The 19,555-nt window shown below is 40.4% G+C and overlaps 1 long non-coding RNA gene across 5 annotated transcripts in view; it reads right to left on the reverse strand.

Annotated features, from left to right (window-relative positions):
• Nucleotides 1-19,555, reverse strand: part of LOC107200994 — a 107,669-nt gene that overhangs the window by 68,119 nt on the left and 19,995 nt on the right. For 4 of the 5 annotated variants that reach the window (XR_001519926.2, XR_004496253.1, XR_004496252.1 and 1 more), the window contains one exon: nucleotides 587-685. This is a non-coding gene — a long non-coding RNA (uncharacterized LOC107200994). Of the gene's footprint in view, nucleotides 1-586; nucleotides 686-15,295; nucleotides 15,403-19,555 lie in introns of those variants that run through there. The other variant, XR_004496254.1, reaches the window with a different exon arrangement.

The raw sequence follows: 19,555 nt of genomic DNA on the forward strand, positions 1-19,555 counted from the left end.
TCGTCTGAGAAATAAAGTAAAATGGAAAAGTTAGGATCACAGCTCTGATGCTGTCTTGGCTTTGCTGACGACTACTTTCAGATACCTGTCAAATGCATCATTATTTTGTTGCAGTTTGTATATTCTGACATGATCTATGTCTGTGGTTCAAAATCTTCCTAGTCTTCAATAAATGTCTACATATTACACCTCTATAAATACAGAATTCCATATCAATATTGCTAGCAGGCTATCCTAGGGTTATTTCAGTGACATTTTTATGCCTCTTATTGCTAAGTTAGTAAAGGGAAAAATATTCCTTTAATTTACTTTTAAGTTGATTAAAACTTACCAGTTCTGTGGTGTCCCAGCAACTTCACTAAAATCACCGATTCATTTTAGACAACCTTCCAAAAAAACAGCTGATGATGTCAACTTCTTGGTCTTGTGTTTGGTCCACATGCAGTTGACCATGTTAAGAGGCAATGACTTGATATTGCTCATTCTCACACAAGTCAAGAGCTGGAAGTGTGCAGTCTATCTGATTAATTCCCTGGTCTTTATGAGATGACTAATGGTTACTCACCAAACAAAAAAATTGTATTACCTGATCATTTTTGATGCTGTTATCTGTAGGGGAGGAAGAAATGGGGTCATTTCTAGATGCGATGGAATTTCATTCAGCCTACAAGTGAGGCTTACCAGTCTGTAGTTAAGACAGAAGAGAGGAAAGAAAGAGGAAGACTTTCAGGAAAAACGTAACATTTCAATAAAAATTTTATAGTTTTTGTTTCACCAAAATTTTCCAATAGAAAAACTTATCATTCCTCATGCTATGTCTTTGAATATGAAGTAGGTAGTCTGACACTCCTTAAATTACCAAAATGTTGGTATAAATACACTTTTCCAGGAAAGATAAAAGTACTGGCCAAATGTTAACTAAAACATTACAAGATTAAGAATATTGTAACCACAATATTACAAGAAACAAGATTAGACAGCTGTGAATATTTATATTTTTTAAGGTTCTAATCTTACACGGATGATTTCACTCAGGATTTTTTAATTGCTAAAGTGAAAGGCTGAGGTGTAATTTTGGCTTTATAACTCACTGGCTGTTTAATGACAGCAAGGAAAGAAAAGTTGTCAAGATTGCCAGTGAGAGGCAGTTAAAAATATTTATCTTTATTATACACTCAATCATAATATTTACAGTTTCTGTAAAATAGTCGATTGATTCCACTAATTCACAAATTAATAACATGATGGGGAGAGGAGGGAGAGAGTGCACATTAGTAGGAAATTCTTCCTAATGTGATAATCAGCCACCTATGTTTGTCATATATACATGTAAAGGGGAAAAATATTCCTAGGTTAAGTCTGAAAATGTTGCTACAATAATCTCAAGGATAAAATTAGCTTGCTCAGCCTAAACCAAGAAAAATAATCCTGTCTCTCCTTCTCTTCCACTAGCAAAAGAGATCCTAGAATAAATAGAATCAAATTATAAAAAATAGTTACTACTAAAATAAAATTGAGTTGGAAAAAAAGTGAAGTATCGAATAAAACCAAAGGAGATATATTGCAAAAAAAGAAAAAAAAATCCAAGTATATATTTTAAAGAGCTGTTTGGATGAAAGACTTGAGATAAAGCTACTTATTCCTTCTCAGTTTCTCCCCCTCTTTCCTGTTTGGCTTCACTATAAAGCAATAAACACCATCTGGTTTTGGAATTTTCTGCTGCTTTGCCTATGGTGCTTCTTCTACAAAATTTCCCTTGGGCCAGAATTTGCTGAGCAACCTTATCTTCCCAGAAGTCAGTGGTTTTAGGAGGGATTCAGCACCTCAAAATCTCAAATTCCTATCAAGTCTTTCTGCCTGTGGAGGTGTGCCTGGATCTCACTGGCTTGCCCTCCTCTCAGAGGGCTAAGTGAAGGACTTCCCTTGTTCCACAGGTTTTATACCAAGGACAAGCACCCCCAGAGGATTTTAAACCAAGGATAAGTGCCTCCAGAGCTTGGGCCTGCACCCACCACTTCTTGCCTTTCTCTCCCTCCTCTCATGTCCTGAATGAGGCAGGTAGGGCTGGATTTCACAGGTTTTCCCCTGCCATGAGAAGGGCACTTGCTTTTCCAGAGTCCTCACAAATCGCTGCCCTCAGCCCCTGGCTGGCACAGACACAGGGCTGGACCTCTGTGGCCAGCGCTGTACCTGACACCAAATCCTCTCAGAAATCAGGATCTCGAGTGACCAGTGCTCCCCCATCCATCTGCAGCCAGGTGAGACACTCTGCCTTCCTCATCTCATGAAATCCATCCCCTGGTTCTCTCACTCAGGACCTACAAGCACCTGACATCAGATACAGGGTGAGCAGAAGGGAGACACACAGCTGGAGGCACCAGCAGTAGGACATCCCTTTTTAGTACAGTGTGGCTACTTTTATAATATGTAATATGAAATTTTACTCTAGGTAGTGTGTCCTCTGCAAAATATTTTCTAGGAGATAGCACATCCCAGAGATCCTTTGTAGGATATCATCTAACTGGAGATTTTCCTTCTATATTAACTTCAATAGAGCTTTTGCAGAGTAAAATGAGCTAGAGCTACCCTTCCCACAGGGTAACACAGACCCCCCTCAGTCCTGGAATAAATGTTAGAGGAGTATCTGTGTTGCCTTTATCTAACACATGAATTAACTCAAATGATCTGGCAATCAGTTAATTTTGGAAGAAAAATTCTCATCTGCACATGCCCTCAGCAAAGATCAGTTTTCTTTTTTTGTCTGATCTCTCTCTCTCAGCTCTTTAAACTCCTCCACGAGAAAGCATATCACCCTTTAGCTGTTCCCCATACACAGCCTGCTGCTGGCATGCAACCAGGAAAACTCCAACCCATAACAACATCAAGGAACCATTGCTGCTCCTGCTATCACAAGAATCCTGTTCAGCTTTTGGGGTGGGTGGTTCAATCACAATCTTTACAACAGATCACGCAGACCAAGGAAAAATTCGTTTTTGGAGCTACAGATGAAGAAATCATAGAGGGATGAAAAATGCTACCCAAGCACCTCTAAGGAATTATTTTCCTTGTGTGGAGATTTACTTGTGATATTATTAAAGAAAGTACTGCTTACTGTGGCCTTATATCTTTAAAATATTTCTGATACATATTGAATCTTCCTCACATGCACACTACCATTGTCTCTCGGGTTTAGTACATTATCAGCTGTGGAAAACTATAGGGATACTTAAAACATCAAACAAGCTGTTAATTTTGTGATTATGAAAATTGCTAGATTGTAGCTTCCTGGGACAGCTTCTCCTGGGGAAGCTGAATACAACATTTGAAAAATGGTTAAACAGCAAAAAACAATTAAATAAAACTGAGCAACACAAAAACAAACAAAAAAACAAACCCACAAGTTACTCACTGAGTGACCAAGGCAACAAGTCCCTTATTATCACCCCAGACATCTAAATATGTACAAAACAGACAAAAAGATTTAAAAAATCCACAAACAGAAACAAAAAAATACACAAAACGAAACTCTGGAGCTGGAATTCACAAAAGCTGATGAGTATCTACCATAGTATGGGTCTGTATCTGGGCAGGTCACCTGAAGGTGTCTTTACATGCAGCAAAGAATTAGACAAACAAATTAATGAAGATGGTGACACAATTTACTTCATTAGTTTCCTACATTCTTAATTGCATCTTTTCAGTTCTATTAACTGCTTTGACTACATCTCCCTTGGCTATATTAGGTGTTTATGATGTGGAGACCTAAAAGTCATGGACCTCACCCTGATCTGGTAGTTGTTCTTAGCTTTTCAACACTAGAGGACCTTCACTGTGGTCCAAACATAACAAAGTTCACTTTCACATCACTACTTAATCTGAACCTTTCCCACACTGGAAAATGTTATTGAAATCCTCAGTTGAGGGCCCTTCTAATCCATGCTTAACAATTTGAGAACCAGTGTGTACATATCCTTAAATATTATTCATGTCAGTGTGCCTAAACAAGATTCATGTGCCTGAGAATTCTTTATTAAAAATGTGATTTAGGGACACATGACAGATAGTGACATGCCAGCTCATCCACCACTAACCCAACTCCTCATAAATCATGTCTTTGAAAATGAACTAGAAAAGCACAGGAAGAGTTACTTGCAAGTACCCAGTGGCTCAGGAAATGCAAACACTGTGCTGGCAGAGCATGAGTGCATTTAAGAGATTAAATTATTTGCTTCTATCCCATAGTTTAGGTATAAGACAGCTGAAGAAAACAAAACCACACAAACAAAAAACCCAAACCACACTTATGTCATGTGTATATCATAAAGGTGATTGCCCAGAAACCTTCCTGCTATCCTGACCTCTGTGATCCTGGCAAAAGGAGCAGTGGCCACTCCACCTCAATCTGCCTGTGAGCGAGCTCCGAATTCTACGGAGCACAAATGGGAGCGATCAGAGGGCTGGGCTATCTGTACAGGGATAACCCCCTCATCTCTGCCTCTTCCTTTTGGTTGAATACAAACTTTGTCTCCCTTCTCATGGCATAAGCTGTGCCTTTCTTTATCAGTATGAAGTTAGTGACCCTGGTGAGCAACTCCCTTGATGGGGCACACTAAACATTGCATAAGAGAGCAATAAATCACCGTGCTGTTTAACAGTGACCACAGGCTTCCCCTCCACACTTACCATAAGCAAAGGTACAGGAAAAAACACCACAAATAAAACCTAAAATTCAGGAGTTGGGTATTCAGGAATTGCCACCTGGGTCAAATGAAGTCTTTCCACAAACTTCCTATGCCCATTTGTGTGTGTGGCCAAGCCTCTTTGTACTTTATCCTCCTCTTCTCACCAGCAAAGCAGAGCAACACTTCCCTGTCTAAGGCTGAATATATCAAAGATTGTGATATACCCACATATTTTGGCAATAAAGTTCTAGCAGTATCTCGGGTAGATAAAATCTCCTGCAAACAAAATACTGGATTCCTTTGAAAGAATAACTTTTTTTTTTTTTTCCAGTTCAATCAAGCTAAAAGAACAATGTTCATTATACAAACAGGTTTTCTGATGTAATTACCAGGGTTTCAAAGTCCCCTCCTGTACTTAGGGTTATGGAACTTGTTGCCAAGCAATTACCCCTTAGATTTGCTTTAATCCATGCCGATCATTTCCCAGAGCTGATCATTACTGCAGACTTTAATTGCCTTTGTTGGCTTGTATGTTGGTGGAGTTCAAACAGAATAGATTAACAGGAGGCTGCCAGTCACAAAACCCTTTGAAAAAAAGGCGGGAAGATGACTTAAGAAGCTCACAGTGTACTTTATTCCAAGGACTTCCCAGAAATTGTGGTTCACACCTATATTAACCTGAGAAGAGGTCTGCAGGAGTTATATCCTGATCTCGCTGCCATCACTTTTATAGTGGTACCAGCCATCTGTGCTGTATGGAGCTGCAGGCAGGAAAGTCAGCAAGGAACTGGAAAAACAGTGACTGAATTAAGCAGAAAGAAGGATAAGAACATTATCTCTGGATAGTGCAGTATGCAAGACAACCAAGATATCCCGTGCATGTAAATCTCAAGCCCGTGTCAGTAGGACAGACTGTCCCACACTATCATTCCTGTGTGCTTTGGGTTTGCAGGTCACTGGGAAAGAAGATCACTCTCATTCCTACTCCAAACATGCAACCTGGTTCCCATCCCTTCAGATCATGTCATTTATCTAAAGGTGCAGCAGGAAGCTGGATTGAGTCTGTGATAAAAGAGATCTTTTCCTCCAATAACATGGTTTATCTATTAAGTGAAGCTGCTTTTAGAAGAGGCTCAGTACGTTTGCAACATCCCCCCTGGTAATGAGGTTAATGCACTTGGTACAGCTGATGCTGTGGAGCATTCATCAGGACCATCTTCATTTAAACACCAGATGCATTTGCAGCCATTCAGTACTTTGCCATCTAACACAAACTCACAAAAATTTCTGGTTTCCAGTTTGTTTCCCAAATGAGCATAAAACCTCTTAACATTTGATACTTTTAGCACAGATTTAAGCTAATACAAAAGAGAGGGAATTTTGTCCACACCATACATTTTTCTTCCCTCCCACATGATCATTATCTCTTTTCCTTCGTAGCTCAGTAACACCTAAAAGCTTTGGCATCACACCAGGGGCTGCACCAGCTCTCAACATTGTACAGCTACATGGCAGTCACAGGCTCAATTAGAGTGGTATCACAAAGCCAAAGAAAAATAGGGACAATGCATACGTATGCTTGGAAATGAGCAAAATCTGGGAAGAAAGAAGTGAAGGAAATGAAACCTCACATCAAAATATGATGAGTAACAGCTGGATTTACAGAAAGTTCGTAGTGACAGAGCATCAGAGGGTGACAAGGTTATGTTTGTGTGGTTTATGTGGCAGGAACATGTTGCTACAGCCACCAATCATCAGGCATAGAGCATGTTTACACACAGCTGTGCCATGACAAGAACAGAATTTACAGGGAGAGAAAAAAAAAGAGCTAACTTCAGGGGAATTTGATATTGCAGTGTATGACCAATACTGGGAGCCCATTATGCAGTAATAATCTTTAGTTCTTTGGAACAAACTTTTTAGCATGGCCTGTTGTGATAGGACAAAAGGTACTGGTTTTTAACTGCAGGAGTGTCAATTTAGATGAGCTATAAAGAAGCTTGTTAGGGATTTTTTTTTACAGTGAGAGGTAAAGCACTGGAACAGGTTGTCCAGAGAGGTGACAGATACCCTACCCTTGGAAACATTTAAGGTCAGATTGGATGGGACACTGAGCAACCTGATGGCAGGAGGGGTTGGACTAGATGGTCTTGAAAAGTCTCTTCTAAACCAAATTATTTTATGATTCCATGTTCTGGACTCATGAAGAATACTTTCTTAAAATTGCCAGTAGACATACCCACCACAGTCTCAGGATAAAGACATGGAGTGAGAGGCACATTCTTACAGCCCCTTTGAAAACAGCCTGATGTGCTCTGCATGGGGAGAGGCTGTATGAGCCAAAGTCCTTCTCTTTCCTCCTTCCTTGTCTAGATAAATAGATATTCTCCATCTATGAGAACAAACAGGCTTGCAATGAGAAGGTGCAATTGTGCTGTGATACTCCCAGAACAACAGACAACATTTAGCATGGAGCTGCTACCTTGAAAATTACTTAAACTGAGCAAAATGGGAAATGAAAAAATAAGGGTTTGCACACTTTCATTTGATGCTTTGGGAGAAAAAACAAAAGACTATGTTAAAAAGGAAATTTTAGAAATGCAAATAAATTGGAGTGGGGATCATCAACCCCAAGACAGAATATTTTAACAGAGAAATTTTTGATGTAGAGAAAGAAGACACTGCTTATGCTGCATGGGACAGGATTATTATACAAGGAGAACAAGAGAACCTGGAATAATAGAGATGGACTGGAATGCAATAGTATAAATGTGAGGTCCCACAGCTGGGCATAAACACCACTAATGTTTGTCATTAACAGAGGCTAAGGAAAGAGAGACAAAATATTTTTTGTATACAGTCAACAAAGAGCAATAGTCAAACATTATGTTATAAATGTGAAGAGGAATAATTCAGTCCTAAACTGTTATGGGATGTGATGTTTCAAGGAAAAAGTTAAGAGAGATTAAAGTCACCGTACCAAAATGTGAAAATATGTGTGCAATTCTAGCCACACATTTTCAAAGCAAATTAAAATGGGAATGGACAGGAGACAGATACATTTTTTGCTCATTCCAATGAAACAGATTGTCAAGGATAAAAGTTCTTTTCCATATAACTATTGGTCTGAACTATGGAGTAAAAAAAGACATTTAAGTTGAAGGACTTTGTTGACTCAAGAGGGAATTGAGTACATACCATCCATAAATGCAGTCAGCTTGCAAATTGGAAGAAAAACATCTATCTATCATAGAAATTAATCTCTAGAAATTTCCATGGAAAAAAAACTCAATGCATCGACAAAATTATTGTGGAACTTGATACATTTAGTAAATACATTTTTATGGCATATTTGCCTCCAACAGAATAGGAACAGACTTACTGAACTAGGAGATGACTTTCCACTCTATGTCTAAAACAGAATTCACCCTTTGTAGAAGATGCAGAATTCAAAATATAAATATCCTTGAGTCTACAGTTTGAACATTTACAAGAGTTTTAAATAATTTTAAGATTCTAAAGTTTCAGCCATGGCTCATAATTTGTATATCACACATCTGTTTGGCTCTTAGGTTTTTATACATGGTTTAAAGGGACATTTTTTCCTTTTGTGGGATTTGTTCTTTTTTTCTGTGGGATCTTTCAAACACCAGATTAAAAGCATCTGCATCAAACCCATCCTGGACATCACTGCCAACATTTAGTCCTTCCTTTGCCATAGAACAGGGTTTTGTTTGGTTCCCTCAGCTTGACAGCATTTTTACATCTGGGAACACAAACCAATAAAAGCTTAGGGAAAATATAACAAGAAATAATAATAATACTCATTCTGGCTGGAGGAAAGTGCCAGAACTTGCTGCAGAAAATGACTGGTTTAGTGCTTATGTAGGATTTTCCTGCCCAATTTAGGACAACCCTTAGAAAAAGTTGCTATGAGAAATATTTCCGTAGAAAGCAAGCTACAAGTTAACAGAATAGGAAAGACAGAGGCAGCTGTTCTGCAGGGCACACATTTTCTCTTCAATCAATATGCACCAATGAATTGGAAACAAACTGCTGAATCTGTGCTAGCTCAGGGGCTCACCCACGTGTGAGGCTTGCCCTGACCTCGTGTTGATCTGCTGCTACCCAAGGCTGTCTCAGTGGATTTAAAGTCAAGGTGAGCAGACATTCACAGGAAACTGGGAAAATCACATTTGGACTGGACCCCTCCAGCTCACCTCCACTTGCCATTTTGTTAAACCCAGATGTTGTCAGAAGACTGACCTGTGGGTCCTGATGCACATGGTCATATTTAGGAACAGGAGCCTGGGATGTCACATACCTTCCTTTGCTTCAAAGTGTATCAACACAAACACCAGTACTCCTGAGAGCTGACTTCTGAGGTATTTACACCTTGTGACACAAGCTGTGGGTCAATTTTCCCACGTCTGAGATACCTACAGGACCCCTCTCCAGGGTGAATTCACTACTTCTCCCACAGATGAGGGCATGTACAGGATAATTGCTTTTTTAATTTAACCAAAAATTTTTTCTATACTTAGAAGGATCTAGTAATGTGTACAGTTTTGTTCCCTTCCACTCTGACCAGGGTCAGCAAACAGGTCCAAAATGTACCAGCATAAGACATATGGACACACTTAGGCAGTGCATTGGAACATATGCCTGTTTTTCCTTGAAAACAAGGCTAGGAAGTCTGCTCTAAAATCTAGAAAATAAGTTAGAGTATACAAGAGTATTTACTTTGCTTTTCAAGACTTGGGATACAAAGAGCTTTGCTTCCACTTCAGGGACTTCTCAGCTAACTGATGAGCACAGGATTAATAGCTGCACTCACAGAAGCAGCGAGGTTTGGATTCATCCCATGAAGACTTGGTCTGTACTTAGTGGAGATGGAAAAACTCAGAATTGCCTCCCCATGACACTTTCTTTTCTATGCTGGTGGCAGAGAAAGCCCAGAATTATTTTGGTCCTTCAAGTGCTGACTCTGGCTGGAGCACTGTGCTCATCCCACCACAGCATTTCCACTGACACAAATTGTTCTGGAATTGCTGCAAAAGCCTCCGAGAAAAAAACTTAATGTAGGGCCCATAACTGCTGCAGAGAGCTCTGGCTCTGGATGGTGAAAAGGTTTGTGTTTCAAGAACTCTGAACAAGGGTGGCAGCTCCATCATTTGTGCTGATGGTAACAGTTTGCCTCCTTTACAGCTATTGCATAAGGAAAATATCTACTGCCCACTTTGCAGTGATTTGCCATTTTTACTGTGCCAAAGCAAGGTTTTATAAGTGTCTCTGTCTTTGCACATTAAATCCAGGGTGTGTAAGACAAAAATAATGTGGGGCTGGAAAAAAACCAAACAAAACATAGGATTTCTTAAGGAAATTTTTCATTGTGTGGCAGAGAAAAGAGAGCCAAAGGGTCTTTTATCTGTAAAAGGACAGAATTTGAGAAGCAAATTTTAGGCAGAAAAGTCTAATGTTTTTTTCTACTTCCTTTGGCCTCAGGAAATGGAGAATCCCTTTAAAGATGAATTGTGAGAGAACCCTTGAATTTATTTTCCCATTTCAATTAAAATGGGTGCTCACTCATAGATACTTCAAATAAAAGCAACACTTTAAGCAGCACTCAGTTAAAGAAATCAAGGGTTGGCTCAAAGAGGAAGGTTAATCAGTAAATAGAATGTTAGCATGGAATTTACAAAACCTATTGCAGAACAGGCAGTTGAATACAAGCCTCCTATGTGACCTTAAATTACATTGCCTTTCTCTACCTTGGGTTTGCTTTTCACATGTACTTGAGGTGTTCTCATAGTCCAGTAAAAGCAGGGACTGGACAGAGACATGGATTAAACAAAGCAAACTTCAAAACCAAGTGCTAAACCAGCTAGGTTGTGATGAGGATTAATAAAAATAATTGGATCATTTCAAGTTTCAGGTCCTGTTATAAATATTTTGCACCAGTCTGTGAATGAGCACCTTGCACATTGGAAATGTTTGTGGGGCCAGGCATTATCTGTCAGGAGAAGGTGGATGAGGTCTTCTTCAGTAAGGAAAGTTTCTTGGGGAAAATGAAGCCAAGGGTATGAAGTTAGAGGAAAAAAAATCCAAGGTGCCTTGTCAGATCTCAGCTCTGTCAGGTTTGAAGTTGAACTAGTGCATATGCAAAGACCTGTGCAACTCTGCACCATCCAAGCCTACTGAATCAAATTTGCCACCTTTACATTTCACAAATACTTTAATCCAGCAAATGCCATTCTTGATTGCATATGCCTGTAACCTTCTCTATCTAGAAATCTGTGACTTGATTCCAGTTAATCTATCTTTTTTCCTTCCCCAAATTGGTGTTACCTGGATGTTAGCTACAAAAGCCCCTTCCTGGCACAATTCTGTGTCTTTTAGTCATATGTTCCAGTGTGAATGAGACGTTTGATATGTTAGTCATAAAAGAACTATCCCTCCAGAAAAAATATCATTATCTGGCACTGCACAAAGTGCATGTCAAATTGCCCTTAACTTTAAGTCATTTAAGGCTTTTAATTTCTGAATGCAGTTGTAAAAATGAAAGCTTTGCTCTCATCTCAAGCTTTGTTAATCACACAGTTAAAAATCAGACAAACGAACATCATCAACAAACACAGATTCAACTGATCATGATTTCCACCTTCATCCAGTGACTGAACAAGTTTCTTCATTTTCACAGGACACAAGAATGGAAATTATTTGAAAATGTTATATATATACTTAATCTGTCTTAATCTTGCTTTATTTTAGTAATGTACTGTTTACTCCTCCTTGCACTGGCAAATCAGGAGTCCAAAATATATGTATTTATTTACATTATTTTTAAATATCACAGATAAAAAAGATTATCCTCCCTTAATATACATTTAATAAATCCATTTTTCCATCAACAGCTTCTGCTTTGACCTGTATTTGAGACACCACCCTCTGCTCTGATGTAACACACTGCTCTCACGTGTTTATTTCCAGCTCAGCTCAGGCAATGGCAGTGAGTGCTTTAGGAAGAGACAGGTGTATCCCTACATTTGAGATCATTTTCTGATTTCTTTCTGCCAGCATCCCATAATCCTGCTTCATTTCCTTCTTTTGCTACCCACTGCCAAATCACAGCTAATTGCAGGGCCTGACCATAAAACCTCCTCTGCCCAGATGGATTCCTGCACCTCTGTTTCGCTCCCCACTGGGGTGAAGACTTTTTTACAGCCATGCAAAAGCCAAATTAGGACTGATGTGGATGAACTCCACAAGGTATTCTGTTCAACAGTGAAACATCAGGCATGTTCACTAATACTCTGAAACAGCGAATTCCTTTTCCAAAATAATATTGTGTTAAGTCTGCAGATTGCACTGATGCCACCAATACTTTCATCACTGAGTGTTAAGATTTCTTTTTCTTTCCTTTAATCTTCGAAGATACAACTTTCCAACTGATAAAAATCAGCAAAGTATGTTGATAAGCACATCATCAGCTACACCTTTAGATTAGGTTATATTTGATTTAACATTATTAATTATTCTGCTTTCCAATGAGTAATCAGCCAAGTGATTGCCTACCCAAGCCATAGCAGAACATCCACAGATATTGTGTAACCTGCAACTGTGGTAACCTGAAGGATTCCTCACAGTATAAAGATCTGGATAGAAAACTTGATGAGCTATGTAGGAATTTCTTCAATAGCTATAGACATCTGTAAGCCAACATCTGGACACTGTGTGCAGGCTTAGGATGTACAAGAACCAAAGCAGAAAGAAGATTGTATTGTCCTGAGTACATTTTAACTTCATCCCTTCTGGGCAATAAAATGGTTGAGTTGAAGTACAGAATAGGGCAGGAGAAGAACCTAAAGGTGAGCACAAAAACACAGAATCCCTGCTAATAAAAAGAGGTGCATCAAAGCAAAAAGACAAAAAGCTGTGGTAAAAGGAACTACAGAACTATGTGCCAACCAAACCTGCAGTGAGGAGAGTTATAAGCACACAAAGATACCAAATATTTCTTCATAAACTTAAAGCCAGACAGGCCCACTAAAAGATAAGCCCAGCCTCTTGGATGACATTCTCCATTAAACCACATACTACAGTCTTGGGTTAAGGATAAGAATTTAGCTATGACTAAAGCACATCTTGCAAAAATGCACACAAGGCCTGATTTGCAAACATCAAGAAAAGTAAGACCCAGTACTTTCCTTCAGGACTCTACCCTAGACTAAAACAAAACTTTTAAAAACCCAAAGCAAAACAAACAAAAAACCCAAATAAAACCCAAAATGAAACAAAACAAAAAGGCTATTCTAGTGGCAAAACTTTCATTGAGTTCAGAGCCCTTGTTTCTGATTAAGTCTTTGTGTGATAGATTGAGCAGAGTTCAACAACCAGTGTTTTCTCTACTGAAAATATTTCTGCTTCACAGTGAAGTCATCCCTGTATCTTTCTTGCTATATTAAGCTGATGAGTATCCTTAGGTGTCTCTCTGTTATTTCTCCTTAAAAGAAAGAGTTTGCAAACTAGATTGAAATTACAGCTCATTATTACATTTTGCCCCTAAAAGTGAATAAATTAAACAAGTTACTTAGTAAAACTGACAATTTTTTAAAGGTGAAAAGTGGCAAAGAAGAGAAAAATTCTGATAAAAATGGCAACAAAGGCATACAGTGGGAAATTTCCTTGTGGCCTGTTACTCAACCATTAGATGTCCCCAAGTGCCATCAGGATAGGACACTGGCCAGGCAAACAAAAGGGGCTAAAGAGCCACACAAGCCTGTGGATTTGTAGTATTCACTGTGTGTGTGTGTGTTTCATACAGATTTACTGCTTGAGAGCAGCAATGATTTTCTCAGTGTTGGTAATAACTGAATGGTTCCAAAGGGAAGATTCCAAAGGTGCAGTGACTATGGAAAAGCTCACATGGGATCTTATTCAAACAGCACAGGTTGAACCTCAGTTATTAAAGTCAGTGGTGTACAAAGAAACAAGGTTGGAGTAGAGAACAGAGGCCAAGTTCTTGATGGATATTTATTTATCTAGAGATCAGAGCTAATCATTTGGTTCTCCTGCACTAGTGGCCAAATTGTACCTCCTCACCAGAACCACACATGACTTTAGAAAGCAAACAAGGTAAGACCACATCTTCAGCCGCTGTAAATCAAAATTTATGATTAATACCTTCATCTTAAACATTAGTGAGATGGCTGGAGCAGTTACTGCTCACAGAGATTGCCAGTCCTGCCACTGGGGCAGCCCAGCAAAATTCCCCACAGGCACTGAACTCTACAGAAAGGCACATGAAAGTAAACTTTGGGCTGGGCTTTGAGCTTTGTGGCTCAAGATGGGCTTCACCAGCATTTTGGCAAGATGCTGACCACCAAGAGAGAAATGGGAAAGACAGACAGATGCAATAACTTCCTCAGTCATCTCAGTCCCATCTACCTGTACTAATGAGTGTCCTCTCTTCAGTGACAAGCACAACTATCTTCAACGACATTTTTAGTTGAAGAGCAGGTGCTTGAGAACAATCATTTTATCTTTATATATTATTTTAGTTGGCCGAATGCTGAACTTGCAAGCCTAGTTCATCTTCTGAACAACCCAACTTTGTGCTTATTTTGAGCAAAGCACTGTACTGCTCTAACCAATATTTATTTACACAAAATCACTCCATTTACTAAAACAAGCACAAGGACATGGTACCTTTTTAGCCCTACTAACTATCGACATTTTCTATGCTTCAACAGATAATCACATACAAACACACACGAAAAATAAAAACCATTAAGGAATGCAGTGATAGCCAAAGGATCATTTCTAGATTTACTTAGTCAACACACAGGAATATGGAGACACTCCCCTTTTCATTAACTGAGGAGCCAGCTTGGAGATGGCACAGGGAGTTTCACAACACTTCCTTTCTGACAGATGAAAGGCTGCAGATTATTCAGTAGTGAAGGTGAGCCAGGGGAAGACAGGAACATCCAGGATGACAAGGCTGTCCACACCCACTAGCAATTTTTAACCAGAGGACTGAGGTACAAGCAAATATGTGCCAGCTACATCTGTAAAAGTATTTCTTTTAGATGTTCAAGGACAAGACTGCAAAGGCTGCAGAGAATAATTTGCTAGGAGTTCATTTGAAAAACCACCACCAATGGGCTGACATTTGAATAGAGATGTGGAACGGGGCTGGCCCAAGTACTTTCAGGTGGAGCGGAGTCAAGACCCTGCACACTTAAGGAAAAGTTTCTGTATTTGAGGTATTTGAGGACATTGAGTTTTTCTGTGTCTCCAGTGCTGTGTGAGACATTAAGCACTATATGCTTTACTTGGAAAAAAACATTCATTTCATGGCAGTAATGAATGTACAGTCAAAAATGCCTTCACCACACACATTCCTCCCACTCCCTCATGCTAACCAGCAGGACTACAAGCAGGAACATATGCTCTTCCTTTCTCCCCATCCGTCTTTCCCTTCTCTGGTGACAGAAGGTACTTACACTGGCAACTCTGGAGCAGTAATTTCACAGACATGCTTGGCTCATACCACAAGTGGTTAACCAAGACATCAATAAACTACTCAGCAGAGGACTCCAGGGGCTTACCTCCTCCGAGTTCTCCCTTGCGGCTGGATTCCAGCAATGTGAAGCTGGCTTCTGGCTCCAGGTCCGCTAGGAGATGGCTGGAGCCCTGCACCCCATTCCCTGGCTCCCTGCAGGCTGCACACAGAGGTTTTGGCTCTGGGGCCCCAGCAAATGTTGCCTCCTCCTCGTTTGCTTTGGCCACTCTCAGACAGTTGGCCTGAATCTTCCCTTGTCACTGTTGCAATAATGGTTTGAGGAGCACAGGGTCAAGGCAGGCCAGGAGACCTGGATGGCTCTGCCTGGAATAATAAGGGACTTGTCCAGCCAACAACAGGCAGCAGGTTTGACTCTTTTCCCAGGACCAGGGACATAGCAGAAAAGGTCTGAGGACTTGACTACAGGGCTACAGCAGGCAATTCAAAACCTCTTCCTGAAGATGCACATTTTATGGGCCAAAACAAGTCCATATAAGAGAAGTTTCTGCCAGAAGCATTTCTTCCAGGTCTCAAAGTAGAATAAAAAGTACTTCTCTGAGAGGATAAGGACATGCGTACAACAGTTTGGCTCAATTTTGAAGTATTGCCTGAAATCCCAGAGCCCCACAGGAGTTTGGTACACGGCAAAAGCTCCTTGGGCAAACCTGGCCACCAGTCAACCCAAAAGGAACAAGGCAGGGGTTGTGCAGTGATGGGATCAGTGTCACATCATGGAATCAGGGGAGCCCAAACCCTCTTGGTAGCACTCTGATGTGAATCCAGTCCCTCTGGAGACCTATCAGCAAGGATGACTGATACACCAGAACACAGCACACTGAGCTAACTCAGGAGGTAAACCCTGCTGTCCACTCCCTGTAAGCATGACTACTGACTCCCAGAGATGGAGGAACTCTCTTCTGTCCCTCCTGGCTGGTGTGTCCCCAGCCTTCTCTCAGCTGTCGCCCTCCTGCAGTTTGGGAGCACATCAGACCGATGCAGAGGTCACTGAACTGAAGTGCTGGGCATCTCAGAGCAGAGAGCTAACCCAGCTCCCAAGGAAGCCTCCTCCTAGAAAGTCAAGTAAGGATTCAGTAGCTGGAGTGGAAATGTGATAAACTTGACCTTGAAACAAGATGCCATTTCCTGGGGGTGAGAATGATTAAACACCAGGACAGTTTGCCAAGTGAGAGGAGGAATCACTAAGATCCTTTACAACAAGATTAAATCTCTTTATCAAACCTATGACTTAATCCCATTTCTGGGAAGAAGTTCTACAGTCTAAGTGAGCCAGAGGGGAAAGGGGAGTGAAATTTGCAAATTGCTGCCTCCTTCTTAACCTGGAGTCCGTGTGTCTCTGAACATACCATAACTAATGACAGTCATGGTACAACAAGATCAGAAAGATTTATTCCTTCCTACAGCACACCCTGCTTAATAAAAAAAGGAAAAAAAAAAAAGAGAGAGAGAGGAGAAAACAGGTGAGGAGAATGTTTGAGGACCTGTGGATTTTTGATTTCTCTAATCATACATGTGAGATTTCAGAAGTCAGATAATTTGACTAGTTGCATCACAAGACACTCTTCCATCGAGTCTCCTATGGATGTGAGGTCACCCTTGAGTGCAAGTAATCAGGTTTCCAAGCACTGCATCTCCTAATCCTGATACAATTGGTAGGTTTCCCCAGTAAGCTACACTGGCCCTCTAGGTCCCACTGCAAGAATGAGGTCAGGTCATCCTGCTGCCAGTGTCTGGGATGAGACATGAGGTGAGCAAGTGAGAGATTCTCACAGATAATTCATGAGACTTGACAAGTCTAAATGCAGCCAAGTAGGTTTTAGACCTTCCAGTGATTGCCTTCCAGCAAGTTGATTTCCATCAAAGGTGACACAGCTAATCTCCCCTTGCCCTTCAGGGAAGAGAAGTAGAAATGGAGCTCCGTCTACAGAGTAGTTGATCTCATGGCTAACAGCTCCTGCTGCTTTTGGCCTCTCTATCCTGTGCCTGGCCTTCTTTATCAAAAACACATCAGCTCATACACTAAAGAAGACTGAAAATGAAGACAGAAGAGGCAAATTCTAGAAATTTCCTAGTCAGCAATCCCTGCAATAATTATTATTTTTCAGGCAGTGTAATATTTTCTAAAACTCAGACTCTTGTAATATATCAGACCAGTAGTTGTTTATGTTTGTGGCATTGCTACAGCATCCATACCAGCACTAATCTCACTACGTATGGTTCACAGATTTTAAGGTCAGATGTTTGGGATCATCCAGGCAGTATAACACAAACTGCTGAATTTCGGCCAGAATTTCACCCACATCAATGTCACACATTCCCTTCAGCAGATTGCTTGGGAAACATCTTCTTTGACCTCAGTGAGATCTTTGATTTATATACAGATGGCTCCTTTCTATTTCCTTTGAAAATGATGGCTAAGGTTAGAGGAAAACAGGAGACAACAAAGCCATCTCCATCAATGCAGCTCCCTTCCCCAGAAAGTTAGTGAGGAATTCTGAGTAATTTGCACCAGAGACAATCACATTTTCTGCAAACTGCCATAAAGTAGAAAATACCAGGTGACAGCTCCATACTGGAGATGCTTCAGCACTCAGTGGGCTTATGTTAGAAACCATAGTACATATAAAGGTCTAATGTGCTTTCAAAATTACCTCATCTTTTATTTAGACATTATTTTACCTTTGTCTTCCTTTATCGCTCTTTATATGAGCGAAGTGGGGAGGCTGGACAAAATCGAGGTGATTTAGGCCACTAAGTGGAACTAGAGTTCATGGTCAAAATTAGGCTCTGGAGGAAGAATTCCCTGTCACCACCCCCACAGCCAACCCACCTCTGCTTTGCAGCCAGCTCTGTTTAAATGATTCTTCCCAGCTCCAGTCCCCACCAGCTTGGTGATGAGGCTGTCTAGTAAAAGAGGAAAACACAAACAGAAAGCTATGGAGGGCAGCTGGGTGAGGGACAAAAATAGCATCAGGGCTTTTTGTAGTGGCATCCTTTGTGCCATTAGAGTGAAAATTCTGGCAAGATTTCTATTTCATGGGATTGGTATCTCCACTGGGGAAAACACATATATGCCCTTCTCCAAGGGGGTAAAAAAAAAAAAAAATAAAAAAAGAGGCAATAGGCTGAGTTTTGGCCATGTCAGAGACAAGAGTTAGGAAACATCTAGAACAGCTGAAATACAACACTCAGGAAAACAGTGGAAAACCCCTCCTGGAGCACAGGGGGATGGAGGATGCAGGAGAGAAGTCCCAGCTCTAACCTGCTTGGCAGCCTAAGCTCACACTGTTATCCTTATCTTTTTGCTGTCCCCCCTCCACCCCTTACCTATTTTGAGGCTCTTTGGAGCAGGCTGCCTCTACCTGTGCAGCACCTGGAAGACTGATTATGATCTCTAGGTTCTACAGTAACAGAAATGGTGAGACTCCAGTTGGCTCCAAAGTCCACCATATCTCACCAACTACTAACAAGTTATAAGTTCGTACTTGGGGGGAGAAAAAAAGAAAAATAAGCTATTAATATTAAAATTAAAATCTGCAGTAGTAAATCTGCAGCTTATATATTCCCATTGAAAACACAAACAGTGTTTTGTACACAAACAGAAGTATTCAAGGAAAGAAATGCCAATATTAGTTTTTTTTCCTCTTCATAAAATTATTGGTCTCTCTCCTACTCTTGCTGGTATAAATTATCCCTAAACTTATTTGGATTAAGACAACATTTGTACAGAGATTTATTGTCTCCTAATGGTCTGCTGTAGCCTTCTAGTGAAGTTGCTAACACTGGGTATCTTCCAAAACTGTATCCCAGACCCTTGTCTGCAATTCTCACTCTGCTCCAGCATTTCTATTGTATTCTGTTCCTCTGAAGATCTTTTCCAACAACTGTTATAATGCATTCTGCCAGTGATACCATTGATGCTCTCCCATCATCTGCCCAGATTTGCAAAACTTTCTGCAAGCTGCTAAGCAAGCAGGCTCTGCTAGCTCCTGTTTCCTAAATCCTAAACAAACAAAAACAAAAAAAACCCCAACCCCCGCCCCCCAAAAAAAAACCAAACACACAGACACACACACACAAACAAACCCAAACAAACCACAAAAAAAACCACAAAAAAACCCTGAAAAACCCCACCAACTCTAGATCCTGACATCCTCTAAGCTCTGTCTTTCAGAAGAAGTGAATTATGCAGTGAATTCAACCTCCAGTATGTAATTTAAATGCAAACATTTGGCTTTCAGGCTTATGATATCCCTAAGAGGCACCAAATCAAATGTTTTCTGAAGCT

The sequence above is a fragment of the Parus major genome, chromosome 2 (assembly GCF_001522545.3).
Source record: "Parus major isolate Abel chromosome 2, Parus_major1.1, whole genome shotgun sequence".
Classification (NCBI taxonomy): Eukaryota; Metazoa; Chordata; class Aves; order Passeriformes; family Paridae; genus Parus; species Parus major.